At 59.7% G+C, this 14,735-nt stretch overlaps 1 protein-coding gene and 1 pseudogene across 1 annotated transcript in view; one reads left to right on the forward strand and one right to left on the reverse strand.

Annotated features, from left to right (window-relative positions):
- Positions 1 to 14,735, forward strand: part of LOC117978808 (speedy protein E18-like) — a 142,431-nt gene that overhangs the window by 67,966 nt on the left and 59,730 nt on the right. The gene's annotated exons all lie outside the window — the stretch shown is intronic.
- LOC117978807 (SH2B adapter protein 2-like) overlaps positions 1 to 14,735 on the reverse strand; it is a 52,117-nt pseudogene that overhangs the window by 36,606 nt on the left and 776 nt on the right.

Here is a 14,735-nt window from a genome sequence, read left to right on the forward strand (position 1 = left end):
CAACATGATGAAACCCCGTCTCTACTAAAAATATAAAAATTAGCTGGGCATGGTAGTGGGTGCCTGTAATCACAGCTACTTAGGAGGCTGAGGCAGGAAAATTGCTTGAACCTGGGAGGCGGAGATTGCAGTGAGCCAAGATCACACCACTGCACTCCAGCCTGGGCAACAGAGCAAAACCCTGTCTCAAAAAAAAAAAAAAAAAAGAGAGAGAGAGGGTCTGGCTATGTTGCCCAGGCTGGTCTTGAACTCTTGGCTCAAGCGGTCCTCCCAGCTGGGCCTCCCAAAGTGTTGGGGTCACAGATGTGAGCCACTGCACCAGGCCCCCAGCCCTTTGGGGACTCACTGCCATCTCTGCCCAACTCCCAGTGCTCTGAGGCTCTCTTGGGGTGAAGACAAGACCTGGTCCAACTTCCTTCCAGGTCCCCAGGCCCTGGCCCCATAGAGCAGGCCTCACAGAGTCTGCTGGCGATTGGAGGTAGGGGGTATTTTAAGGAGGGTGATCCTGGCTGGCACCAACCTGAATCGCATTGAATAGCTCATTTCTCAAGCTGAGCTCCCGCCCTGCTAGGAAGCTGCTCCTGGTGAAGGCTGGACCAAGGATATATCCAGCCTGTCCACCCATCCTCGGGCCACTTGGACACTCACCCGGGGTCCACGCAGCCCTGGATGTCAGCTACCCACGAGTGCTTCTGCAGAGAGTCGATGGTCTCCAAGATGTATTCGGCTCCATCCTCTACCTGGGGAGGAAGGTGGCCGGGAGTGCAGAACACGGTCAGCAGATGGGCTCCAGACCACAGGACATAGGGTCAGAGTGGCTCAAATGGCTGATCCCCCTCTCCCACAGCAGGGCTCAAGGGCATGAGCAGCAGGAAAGAAAGTGGGGTCACCGTCGGGCACCACCTGGAACTCAGGCCAGGGACCCAGCTCACACTCTGTGAGCCTGCAGCTCACACTCTGTATTCCCTCCCTTCTGGGCCTCCCCACTGGGGATATGTCCCACCCCACTGATCTCAGCTCCTCTGCCTTAGAGACGCAGCCTCTGAGGAGGCCATGCTGGCAGGGGGAGGGATGGGTGGCCCAGCATCCCCAACCCATGCCCTGGCACCCCAGGGGTGGGGTTCAAGTTGAGTGGAGAGACAGGCTGGCCAAGCACACTGAGTAGGGGGGCTTGCATGTCTTAGTGCCTGGAGTTCTACCGGCATGGCCATGCGCTTGAGATACGAAGCCTCTGAAGGGGAAGAGGGCAGGAGACATCCCTGCTGGGGCCAGGCCCAGAGCATAACCCTGCATTCTGCTCAACTCCTCCCAACGGCCCTGTGAGGGAGAGGAGCCATTTCCCCCATTTTATAGATGAGAAGACCAAGGTTCAGGGAGGCCAAGGAACTTGCTCAAAGTCACACAGCAGCCAGTGGCAGGGCCAGGGCCTGAACCCAGGTCTCTGGGACACCCAGGTCCCGTGCTGTTGGCTTCCGGTGGTGTGCCTCTTGTCAAAATGCAGTTGTTGGGCCGGGCATGGTGGCTCACGCCTGTAATCCCAGCACTTTGAGAGGCTGAGGAGGGCAGATCTCCTGAGCTCAGGAGTTCGAGACCAGCCTGGGCAACATGGTGAAACGCTGTCTCTACCAAAAATACAGAAATTAGCCAAGCATGGTGGCGTGTGCCTTTGGTCCCAGCTACTCAAGAGGCTGAGATGGAAGGATCACCTGAGCCCGGGAGGAGGAGGTTGTAGTGAGCCGAGATCGCGCCATTGCACTCCAACCTGGGTGACAGAGTGGGACCCATCTCCAAACAAAGAAAAAAAAAACAAAAAAAATGTAGTTGTTGGGCTCCCAGGATGACAGAGCTGGGAGGGTTCTCGGAGACTGCCTTTAATCCCGCTCTGAACAGATGGGGAAACTGAGGCAGGTGAGCCCCTCTGCCTCAAGGCTGTCATGCATGATCAGCAGTTTAGAGGGTACCAGGTGGGCAGGGGCTGTGTCCCCAGCCCCCAGCCTGGGATGACTCAGGGTCCGGGGTTGGTAAACACTCGCTAAATGAATAAGTGAGTCCGTGACTAAACAAATGAGAACGGGCAGAAACACAAACACAACCAGAAGCTGGGAGAAGAGGGTGGGGGCTTCATGCAGGATGAGTGGGTGGGACCAGGCCTCCCCGGGGACATTGCTTCACCAACACCCTCTGATCCTTTGCGGAGGCCCAGGGACCACAGCTCTGGCAGCCTGGAGCCGTGTCCTCAGAAACCCCTGCAGGCCACCCTGGCAGCGGTGTGGGGCCTGGGAAAGGCTGGGCTGCCCCTAGACCCACCGGGATGCCTCCCCGCCCACACTTGATGCCTTTGTGCCCTCTGTGGGAGACCGCCCAGTTCCCACACTCCGGTGCTCTGGGACAGGAACATTTGCATAACTGCTGCCAGCTGGTGGAGGTGGGTGTGTGCTAGCTCCAGTGGGGGAAGGGAGGGCAGGAAGTGAAACTGATGAGCTTCGCCCAGGCCCAGGGGTAAATGGGAGCAAGGGGCCCAGATGTTGGGTGACGCCCGAGGCACCTGGCTGTGGAGCCCAGACTCAAGTCTTAGCTATGTGCTAGGCATCTGTCATAGGGTCTGGGAACCCCCCACACCAGGGCTCCCTCCCACTACTGTCCTGCCTTAGGCTCCTTCCCCTCGCTCCCCTACGGAGCTGTAGCACCTAAAGGGAAGGTGGCCTGGAGCAGCCGGAGGATCTCTGAGGTTAGGGGTGAGACCTCACCTTGAGGACGAATGTGTTATCGTTCTCTGGCATTTCCAGGGGCATGGTGATGCGGACCTCAATGATGGCTGACAGTGGGATGCTGACCTTGGGCCTGGAGGCCTGGGGGCCAGAAGAAGGACAGTGAGTGGCCCCAGCACTTCCCGACACCCTTTCCATCCCCTCCCCGCTGCCAGGCGTTAGAGTGGCCCTCAAATAGACTGCCACAGCCGCCCTGGTACAGAGGTATCCCAATCCCCATTTCACAGAGGGGGAAGCTGAGGAAGGCATTTCTTTGAAACAAGAAAGAAATTTTTCCTGGCTAGGCATGGTGGCTCATGCCTGTAATCCTAGCACTTTGGGAGGCCGAGACAGGAGGATGGCCTGAGTCCAGTAGTTCAAGGACAGCCTGGACAACATAGCAAGACCTTATCTTTACTCGAGACCAAAAAATGGGCTGGGTGCGGTGGTTCACGCCTGTAATCCCAGCACTTTGGGAGGCTGAGGCGGGCGGATCATCTGAAGTCAGGAGTTTGAGACCAGCCTGACCAACATGGAGAAACCCCATCTCTACTAAAAAATATACAAAATTAGCCAGGCGTGGTGGTGCATGCCTGTAGTCCCAGCTATCTGGGAGGCTGAGGCAGGAGAATCGCTTGAACCCAGGAGGCGGAGGTTGCGGTGAGCTGAGATTGCGCCATTGCACTCCAGCCTGGGCGACAAGAATGAAACTCCGTTTCACAGAAAAAAAAACGAAACAAAAAGAGACCAAAAAACTTAGCCGAGTGTGGTGGCATGCGTGCCTGTAGTTCCAGCTATTTGGGAAGCTAAGGTGGAAGGATCGCTTGATCAGGGGAGGTCGAGGCTGCAGTGAGCTATGATGGCACCACTATACCCCCACCTGGGTGATAGAGTGAGACGATGCCTCAAAAAAAAGAAAAGAAAAAAAAAAAAAGGACCTCCTCCTATAGTCACCTTGCAAGTCCAGGACAGAACCAGAATTGACATCTGAGCCTCCCACCTCCAAGCCCTGAGGAGAAAACCCCACCTGGGCTGCCCTCTGCCCAATGCACCCACGAGATCTGTGGTTTTCTTATTTTTGACCTTGACCCATTGTGAGAAATACATTTAACACTGGGGCCCAATACACACATAAGCAGGTAAAAATATCTCTGAAACAAACATCTCACCAGACAATAGTTACCCTTCCTGTGTGTGATAGAGTGTGATATTTTCTATTCTATTCTAGTTCACGTTTTAAAAAATGCTGGTCTTGGCTGGGTGTGGTGGCTCACACCTGTAATTTCAGCACTTCAGGAGGCCAAGGAGGATGACCTGAGGTCAGGAATTCCAGACCAGCCTGGGCAACATGATGAAACCCCACCTCTACTAGAAATACAAAAATTAGCCAGGCGTGGTGGTGCGTGCCTGTAATCCCAGCTACTTGGGAGGCTGAGGCACGAGAATCACTTGAACCCGGGAGGCGGAGGTTGCAGTGAGCTGAGATTGCACCACTGCACTCCAGCCTGGGCGACAGAGTGACACCCTGTCTCAAAATATAAAATAAAATAAAATAAAAAAATAAAAAATGATGGGTCTTAAAACCTGGTTGCTTAAAGAAAAAATGCTGGTCTCCTACTACAGACCCCACCTTCCAGAGCAGGGCCTGGAGCCCCCGACTCAGAACGGGGCTCACTGTTTCCTGGAGTGAGTAAAAGGGACCAGCGTTCCCAACAACGCTGCGGGCAGGGTTGATCCAAGGTGAGCTGGCAGGGCTCTGTGGGACCACCACTCTGTGCCTGGCCCCACTCGCTCTGCCTCAAAGCTCCCTGCCGTGAGCCTGAGGCCCCCTTGGGGCTGGCCTGAGTGAGATTCCCAGCAGGGCTGTCTCCAGGACAGGAACTTTCTTAGGAGGAAATGGAAAGGCCACACATTTGATGGGCAGGCAGATGGGAATTCCAGGAAGAACTGGCCCCTGTCCAGCGGGTGCAGGGCTAGGCTTGGAGCATGAATGGGGCCTGGCTAACCCCGGTGTGTGGCCATCGTGCCGGCCAGCGGGGCTGGGGACAGAGCAGACAGAGGCCTGCAGTGGAGGCCTGGACTGGAAGCTTCAGCAGGTATCCTGCTGGCCAGAGATGCTGTGGTTCCCCAGTTTGGAATCTGAGGTCCATCAGTCCTGGTCCAGCTTCCTCCCACCTGCTCCAGCCACAACTCACTGTGCCCACATGCCTGAATGGTCAACTTGTTTTACAACTCCAGGCCTTTGCCCACAGAGCTTGAACCTCCAAAAGTGCTGTTCCAGGGTGCTGGCCACCTGGTGAACACTTAGGTAGCCCAAGCTTTTCCTCCGGGGCTCACCCCAGTAAGATTTGCAAACATCTTGAAAATACCAGGTTTCCCAGTGGTTTCCCTAATGGCGGGGGGCCGGCCTCATTGTTCCTTGGGTCCCCAGGGCTTGGCCTGGCATAGGGCAATGAGGGGACCTGGAGTTCAGGAGGCTCTTCCTGCAGGGGTGAGGAGGCAGGAAGCCAGAGACCTGACTCACCAGGGCTGGCACCTCAAAGGTTGTGTGAGAGGGAAATCTAAGGTGCCAGGCAATGGCTTCTGAGCCTGCAGGCCCCGAGCTCCTGACTGCTCCAAGGGTGCATCTAGGCCTCTTGGAGGCAAGAGATCTGGACCGTGGGTGGGTGCAGAGGCAGTGGGGGTATCATTCAGGGCATCCCAGGGGGCTCACTCACCCTGGGAGCCTGTCTCCTGGGACCAGACACATTTGGGAAACTCAACCAAGTTCTTAGCGTGGTAGGAGCTGCCCTCCCATGGGAATGACTCCTGAATACCCACAAATGCCCCCACCTTTGCATGACACAAAGGAGGGGAAGGGCCCAGTGACCCTGCAGGAACGCTGCCCTCTGCCAGCAGCAAAATTAGTGGGCTCTGCTGGGACTAAGCGGTGGAGTGGGGCGGGGGCGGGCACCAGCTGCTCCTTCCCCTTCTCCGAGGGCAGCAGACACTGCTATTTACAGAAGGGCAGCTGTGACTGTCACTCAGGCCCAAGGCACTGGAGCCCTGGGCTTCTGTCCCTGCCCTCTGGGTGACCCCGGGTAAGCCCCACCCCACCCGTCACTGGGCCTTGGTTTCCCTTTCTGACAAGGAGTGGAGTCGGGCTTAGGGGTCTAGGATTTCTCCCAGGGAATTAAAGGCAGGGGCCTGGGCAGGAAAAAAGCCCTAGGGAAGTGTAGGGGTGCTGGGACCTGGGGAAAAAGCTCTTCAGAGAGTAGCTGTGTCCCCGGGAAGTCACTTTTCCAGGGCCCATGTGGCTCATGGGCAATGAGCCTTGGGGAGCCCACACCCCTGCACCCCAGCAGACTGAGAGATGGAGAGAGAGCCAAGAAGTGGCGGGTGACTCAGAGAGCACCCAGGGACAGAGTGGGCCCTGATGCGGGAGGTGGGTGTGGGGTCCCCGGTGGTCCCTGGGGGTGCTGTCGGCTGCTGCACCAGCAAAACCTCCCCCTGCCTAAACCTCTCAGTGCCCAAGGACCTCCACTTCCATGTTCCTTTTGTTCTTGGGACCACCAGGGTGGCAGGTATCATTAGATCAGATTTTTTTTTTTTTGAGACGGAGTTTCACTCTTGCTGCCCAGGCTGGAGTGCAATGGCGTGATCTCGGCTTACCACAATCTCTGCCTCCTGGGTTGAAGTGATTCTCCTGCCTCAGCCTCCCAAGTAGCTGGGATTACAGGCATGTAATCCTGTATTTTTATTAGAGATGGGGTTTCTCCATGTTGGTCAGCCTGGTCACGAACCCCTGACCTCAGGTGATCCGCCTGCCTCGGCCTTCCAAAGTGCTGGGATTACAGGCATGAGCCACCGCGCTCGGCCCCCAGTTTTTTGTTTTGTTTTGTTTTGGTTTGGTTTTTTGAGATAGGGTCTCACTCTGTCGCCTAGCTTAGAGGGCAGTGGTGCAGTCTTGGCTCACTGCAACCTCTGCCTCTTGGGTTCAAGCGATTCTCCTGCCTCAGCCTCCCAAGTAGCTTGGACTACAGGTGTGCGCCACCATGCCCTACCATGTTAGACCAGCTCTGGCACCCGCCAGCTGGGTGACGTTGGGCAGGCCACACTTCCCTCTCTGAGCATCTGTCTGCGCTCTCTTCTGTAATCTGGGGACCATGTGCTCACCTTGCCGGGGTGGGGAACCCAGAGGATGACAGTGTGTCTGTGCAGATGCCCACCAGGCTGGGGTCTGGACACACTGTGGGCTCTCAGAGGGTGGGCACTATTGTTACAGCTATTCCCACTTTCCAAAGCAGGGGGGCCACCTTGGAGAAGACGTGACACTACTGCCAGGGACCTGATGGCCAGCCCCTAAGAGGGGAAGGGTCAGTGCATGCCAGTAAGCAACAATGTTGGTGACAGCCAGAAAGAAGCCTGGCATCCCCCTGGCCAGAAAAGGACCCCCTGGGCAGGGGCTGGGCTGGAGTCTGGCAGCTGCGCTGGGGAAGAGCAGAGCCCCATGGAGTCAGACACAGACCTCCCTGGGAGCCCTCTGCGAATGTGCTCGGTCACTCCTGCCCTCATCCCTGCAGGCCTCGGCTCTGGGAGGTGCCAGGCACCCTTGGGCTGCAGGAGAGGAGGGCAGGTAGCCGGGCTCTTGAACAACATCAAGAACGGTGCCCTGGGCTGGGCACAGTGGCTCATGCTTGTAATCCCAGCACTTTGGGAGGCCAAGGTTGGGGAGGATCTCTTGAGCTCAGGAGTTCCAGACCACTTGAGCAACATAGTCAGATCCCGTCTTTACGAAAAATAAAAAACATTAGCTGGGAGTGGCGGTGTGTGTGGTCCCAGCTACTTGGGATGCTAAGAAAGGACTGCTTGAGCCTGGGAGGTGAAGGCTGCAGTGAGCCATGATTGTACCACTGCATTCCAGCCTGAGTGACGGCCCCTGTCTCAAAACAAAAAGGAAAGAAAGGCTGGACATGGTGGCTCACGACTGTAATCCCACCACTGGGAGGCTGAGGCAAGCAGATCACTTGAGGTAAGGAGTTCAGGATCAGCCTGGCCAACATGGCAAAACCCTGTCTCTCCTTAAAATACAAAAATTAGCCGGGCATCGTGGTGGGTGCCTGTAAATCCCAGCTACTTGGGAGGCTGAGGCAGGAGAATCCCTTGAGCCTGGGAGGCAGAGGTTGCAGTGAGCCGAGATCGTACCACTGCACTCCAGCCTGGGTGACAGAGGGACACACACACACACACACACGGACACACACACACACACGGACACACACACACACACGAAAAGAAAAAATTAGTGCCCCAGAACCCTTTGGTGTAGCCAGAGGACCCTTCCTCGCAAAGGAAGAACCGGGGTTGAAGGGGTGACTTGTTCAAGAGGCATGACAGGCCCACCTCCCAGGGTCCTGGCACCAAATACTTCACCCTGTCAACCGGATTAGACCACGCGGTCCCCAAAGGCAGTCCCTGGCACCCTCAGCTGCTGCCCAGGCGCCTCCTCTGGTCCCCCCAGGAGGTGGGATTATGGGGTAACTCACCTTGGGCGGCATGAAGAACTCCAGGCGGAAGCTTCCTCGGCCACAGCCCTGCGCAGGAGCAGGCGGCACTTCTGCCACTGAGCCGAGCCCCCGGAGCCCGCGGCCGCGTCGTCGGCCACCATGAAGCGCAGCGCCCCCTCGCGTTGAATGTCCACCAGCTCCACCTTGGCAGCCAGCGTCCGCGACAGCCTCAGGCGCCGCGTCCACTTGTCGCGGGGCTCGACGGAGGGCTCGGCGGTGCGCGGGGCAGCTGCCGCGTCGGGCTCGGGCGAGGCGCGCCGGTGCCACATGTCGCGCACGCCGTCCACCACGCACAGGCTCATGTTGCGCAGCGAGAAGCCCTTGCGAACGCGGGCCTTGGTGGCAGCGTGCGTGGACACGTCCTCCGAGCTCCGCGAGTGGCCGTAGGGCGCCGCCTTGAGTGCAGAGGTGTCCGCGAGCTCCGGCTTCATGGCCTCCGCGCTCACGGCCGCGCCCCGAGTCGTCGGCCCAACCACCAGCACGCGGCGCACCTCCTCGCCGAAGAAGTCCAGGAAGTTGGCGGCGAAGTGGCGGGAGAAGGAGGCGCCGGCGTCGGGCGTGTCATAAGCTGGGTTGTCCCGCAGGAAACGGCAGAACTTGTGCGCAAAGTCCACGGCGGCCGCCTGCGCATGCAGCTCGCAGAACTGCCGCCAGTCCGGGACCGGGACGGGGGCGGCTGCGGCGGGGCCAGGGCCGGCACCATTCATGGCTTCCATCCCATCGCAGCCACCTGCGGCTGCGGGCGAGAAGAGCGCGCAGTGACTTTCAGGCCTGTGATCAATGCGCCCACCTGTCCCCTCCTTCCAGCTCCCCTAGGACGCTCTGGGGCTGTGTGGGTGTGTGTGTACATGCACACGTGTGTGTTGTGGGACTACAGCAGGCAGCCATTCCAAGCAGCATGGATGTGTGTAAAGAGAAAGACAACTGGGGCCGGGCGCGGTGGCCCACGCCTGTAATCCCAGCACTGTGGGAGGCCGAGGTGGGTGGATCACCTGAGGTTGGGAGTTCGAGATCAGCCTGGCCAACATGGTGAAACCCCGTTTCTACTAAAAATACAAAAATTAGCCGGTTAGCCGGGTGTGGTGGTGCACACTGTAACCCTAGCCATCGAAAGGCTGAGGCAGGAGAACTGCTTGAGCCCAAGAGGCGGAGGTTGCAGTAAAAACACAAAAATTAGCCAGGAGTGGTGGCACACGCCTGTAGTCCTCGCCACTCTGGAGGCTAAGGCAGGAAAATCACTTGAACCCAGGAGGCAGAAGTTGCAGTGAGCCGAGATTGCGCCACTGCACTCCCGCCTGGGCGACAGAGGGAGACTGCAAAAAATAAGAGAAAGACAACTGGGGAGGCAGGAGGTGGTGTCTGCAGAAGGGGCAGTCCTGCATTCATTCTCTCCCCAAATAGTAGTCTCAGGGACCTCAGGGTCATTCCTGGGGCTGGCAGAAGAGGCTGGGATGATGGATGCTTTCAAGTGGGGTCCCCATGAGCCTCTGGTGACCTCACTTCCTCAGTGACCTCTTCTGATGTTCCCCAAAGCCCGGTAGAAAGGAAGAAGTCACATGGAATCCTGCTGGCTGGACCTTTGAAATATACCGAGGACTCAGCTCCTTCCTCCAGGTCCAGGCTGCCGTCCTGGGATTCACATAACTATTTTTCCTGCATGCAGCACTCCAGCAGCTGCTTTATGGTCCCCGGGATCCTGATCTTACTTCCTCTAAAGTCTGTTCTCCTCCCAGGAGCCCAGTCATTTCCAAAACTCAAGACTGCCATGTGCAGTGGAGCATGCCTGTAATCTCAGCACTTTGGGAGGCCGAGGCGGGTGGATCAGGAGGTCAAGAGATTGAGACCATCCTGGCCAACATGATGAAACCCCGTCTCTACTAAAAACACAAAAATTAGCCAGGCGTGGTGGTGCACACCTGTAACCCCAGCTACTCAGAAGGCTGAGGCATGAGAATTCCTTGAACCCCGGAGGTGGAGGTTGCAGGGAGCTGAGATTGCACGCCACTGCACTCCAGCCTGGTCGACAGAGCAAGACTCTGTCTCAAAAAAATAATTTAAAAAAAGGGGTATGGAGCCAAGTTCCAGGCTGGTCCCTTTCTGAGACCTGTTTCTGGGGAACTCCGCTTCCAAGGGCAGAGTGGGAAGACTGAATCCCTGTTTCACGAAAGGAAATGACCACCTTTAGAGGATGGGGCACTCTGAGCGGCTGGGTGGGGGGGCGGGGGAATCCACAGCTGGGCTCTGCAGGAAGTGCGGGTCAGATAAGCAGGGAGTGGGGGCCAGGACAACAAGCTAAGCCAGGGCCTGTGGGCTCAAGAGGCAGACTCAGCCTCCTTCAGGATCACCCAGTGCTGGACAGTTCTTGGATGGGCTCTGCAGGTGGAGGGCAGGCTGGGCTGGTTCCAGCTGCACTGGCCCTGGTTACTCCCACCCCACCCTGCCTTTCTGGGGTTGCAGAGCAGAGGTTCCCCCCTCCCATCTCTAGCCTTGGCCTGAGACACTCAGCCCCTTCCACTCCCCCAGTTTCATAACTCTCACATGGGCCCTGGCCCAGCCCCCTAAACCTGCAGGATACCCCCTTAGTGCCCCTCACCAACTCATCCCACCCAGCTGCCTTCTGGCTTTTCCAGGACACTCATACCAGTGCCTCCTGAGACCTCTGGTGGCACCCCTAAGATCTGAGCATCCCCAAACTCTGGAGACTACAGGTGCTAATAAAGCTTCCCTGGGCCTTTCTCTGAGCTCAACTCCCAGCCTGGCTGATCTCCAGGTACCTCAAACTCACCACATCCAAGTTCAAATACATCCTCTTCCTCCAACTCCTGCCTGTCCTCTGCACAGAGCCTCAGCACCCAGCTGGGCACTGCCTACTTCCCCTGTTCTGCCCCAATAGCAGGCAGGCCCCCAAGCCCACAGAGGCCTCGGGAACGCCCCTTGATCCTCTTCCCACTTCCACCCTTGCCCCCTGCCCCTCCACCACACCACATGGCTGTGACCTGTCTCTTCCACCGAACCGTGAGCTCCTGGCTGGCTGTCCTCCCCACCCCCCAGGTGGGCGCTACCCTCAGATGGCCCGGAAGTATGTGGAGAACGGGGCCCAAACCCTGCTTCACCCAGAGGAACCAAAAGATGCTGCACGCCCACACAGCGATGCCCTGCCTTGCTCTGCCCAAACAGGTGTGGGCTGTGACCTCGTGTTGAGGGGTCACACCTGCTATCCCCCTAGACAGAGCATAGCCATAAAATGGCACCCAGCCAGGTGAGCAGGGAAGAGAAACCTCCCCAGGCCCCAGGGCTCTGACCAGTCCCCTGGCCTCACTTGGACAGTAAGAATGAGCGTAGCCCCAGGAAGACAGCAGCCAGGAGGCCTGAAGCCCCTAAACCCCCAATTCCTTGCAACCCAGGCTGGGTAGGCAGGGCAAGAAGTGCCAGCCTCTTGTCAGAGAGGAGTGGTTGGGAGGCCTGGCTTGTTGACTGCGGGACTTTGGGCCAGTCACTTCCCCTCCCTAAGTGTGTGGGGATTATAATAGCACTAAACCCACAGGATTGTTGTAAAGATGACACGAACGGCGACCCTGATGCCCTTAGCTTGGCACAAGTAAGTTTGAAACCAAAAGCTCAGCCCTGGGAGGCCCAGGATCACTTGGGTGGAGATCCCACTTCCAAGACCCCCAAAGGAAGCCCACCCCTGGGTATTTGTATAGAAGTCCTCCCTAGGAGATTCACGCTAAGTAGGGAAGAGGGATTTAGAAACTTTAGACAGATTTTTCACAACAAGGGTAAAAAGAAAAGCGTGTGCATTAACCCTTGATTACCTAGAAGCATTCAACCAAGCAGCATCAGAAGCCGGCCTGCCACGGGGTGGGGCTGTTCTTGTATGTTGGTGGGACAGACCTCTAAGGAAGTAGCTGGTGGGAAACTGTCTCTGAGACCCCCAAAAATGCCCTGATCCACACTAGCCTAAAAGAAGTGCCACCACCGCCACCACCAGACCTCTCCCAAAGCTCCTGGAGCTGAAAAGTTCTAGGTCACTCTCCCAACCTCTTCCTGCGTGGAGCGGGGAGGCCAGGAGGGAAGAGGTTGGGAGAGTTCAAGGTGGGACACAGTAGGGGGGGCTTCAGCTCAAGAGGCAGTCAAAACCTCTTGGGGAAACCACACCCCCTGTCCCCAGTCCTCCCAGAGGAGCTCCAGGGACCTGACTCTGGGACGCAATTCCTGCCGGGAGTTGCCGGTCCCTTAGCCAGGAGGCAGGCAGCACCATCCCATTTTACAGGGTAGGTGATGTTGGCTCGGGGGCATTGGTAGGGCTCCACCCAGGTCTGACAGCCTAGCCTGAGGCTCTCCCTTGCACTAGCTCGAAGTGCACGTAGATCCTGGCTTATTCGTGTTCAGAGTCTCGCCTGGGGCTGCCCGGTCTGCCTTGCGTGGCTCCTGAGAGGCTCCAGTCACTGCAGACTTCCCTCCCTGAAGGCCCCCATTTCGGGGCTGCAGGGGGCCAGGATGCGTCCCTGCCTCTGCCCGGCCTCAGCCCGCTGGGCTGGCGCGGTTCCGGCCCGCGCTGCCCGCAGGTTCATCAATGGCCGAGGCCCAAGGGCCTGAATGGAGGGCACGAACCCGCCCCTTCTTAAAGGCGCCGGCCTCTTGGGCACCCTCCACGATCCTCCCGGCAATCGGGGGCTCCGGGGAGCTCCCCGGCTGGGCGGGTCGAGAAAGGGGGGCCTGGGCCAAAGGGAGGGCGTGCCTGTGGCCTGGAGGAGGTCCTCCCCGATCCCATCCCGTGGCCATCACCCTCATTCTAGGTTGACGCCCCCTCCCAGCGCTCCCAGCGTAGGGAAGAGACCTGGGCACCCCCTCCCCCAACCAGAGACCCCTCCTCTAAGGGCCCGGCTGCTCTCGCCCCACTACCCGGCCGGGGCCCTAGCAGGGGGCGGGGGCGCAGCTGCTCCAGAGGCGGCTCGGCCCCTCCAGCGGCTCCCCGCCCCGTCCGGGATGGGGATCGGGGAGCAGATCCCAGCCGGGGGCGCCTCCCCTCCCTCGCGCGCCCTCCTCCCTCCCACCCGCGCACACAAAGACGACACGCGCGGACCGAGGCGCGTGCGGCCGCTCTCCTTCGGGCAGCGGTGCGCACACAGCGCACGTCCCCGGGGACAGACAGGGGTCCCGGGGGAAGGACCAGGGAGCGAGGAACTGGGTATAAGGAGGCCATACCTACAGGCGCGCAGCTGCGGCCGAGCGGGCTGGGGCGCCGGCTGAGCGCTGCCCGGACCGCGGCCGGGCTCCCCGGGCCCGGTGGCTCATGGCCCGCGGCGGACTGGGCTCCCTCCCTCGTTCACCGCCTCGAAGGGTCGTGCGCTCCTCGCGGTCCCGGCGCGTCCCCCGCGCGGTTCTCTGGCAGCCGAGCTCCGCGCGCTCCGAGCCCAGCCCCGCGCGGCGCGCCCCTCCCGGCCCCGGCCCCGCCCCCGCCCCCGCCGCGAGCCCCGGCCCCGCCCCCCTCGCGCGTCCTGGCCCCGCCCCCGCCCGCCCCCACTTGCGCCGCTCAGGCCCCGCCCCCGGCCATCCGCGGAGCCCGAGCGGCGCCGGTGGCCGGTGCTTGCTGGCTCCCCGCAGCTGCGGTGCCGAGACTGCCCGGTCCTGGGGCCCGGAGAGAGGGGTTAGGAGCCGGCTCCGAGTCGCCCCATCTGGGCGGGGGTTCCCATGTCGCCGAGCCGGCCCCAGGCCAGGCGCGGGACTCCCACTCCTCGCGGAGGCCACCCCTCGAGCCCGCGGTGGTGGTGGCCCCGGGAGCGCGGAGCGTGGGGCCGGGGGAATGTCCTGCGTGGCGGGTGTATGGGACGCGGACGCCCTCGAAGCGCCCCTCGCTGACGGGTGCTTCGCGGGAGCCGCCGCTGTGGCCAGACTCTCCGCAGCAGGGACAATGGGAGCCTGGAGGAGGCCTGGATGTCGCAACGGAGGAAGTCGACGCCTGGTTCTCATAAATCCCGAGGGCGCCACCACGCCCCCTCCCTGCAGCCCTCCGGTGCGGGAAATCGCCCCCGGGCCACAGGGCGGGACGGCCCCCCTGAGCGCAGTGCCCCCACCACCCAGCCTTCGCTGTGATGGGGGCCTGATGCCACCCGGAGAGGTGTCAGAGATCATAGAGGGGCGATGAGGGGCCACAACCCTGGCACCTTGCTCACCCCTGCCTGGCTCCAGAACTCGCCTGCGTTAGGGCAGAGACCAGTGGGGCTGAGGAAACAGTCCCGCTGGGCTTTGCGGGGCACTTGTAGCCTGACCCCTGGTGCTGAGGGCACGGCGCGGGGGCTCTGGGAGGCTTCCTGAAAGAGGTGCAGGGGGCTCAGCAGGCCTGGAAGGGGTCTGAGAGGGGAGGGAGGGCTTCGGTGGGGGCAGAGGTGTGGAAAGGGCCGCTCAGAGAAGAGAGTAGTCTTGCTCCTGGAGATAGCAG

Source organism: Pan paniscus, chromosome 6, assembly GCF_029289425.2.
Source record: "Pan paniscus chromosome 6, NHGRI_mPanPan1-v2.0_pri, whole genome shotgun sequence".
Taxonomy (NCBI): Eukaryota; Metazoa; Chordata; class Mammalia; order Primates; family Hominidae; genus Pan; species Pan paniscus.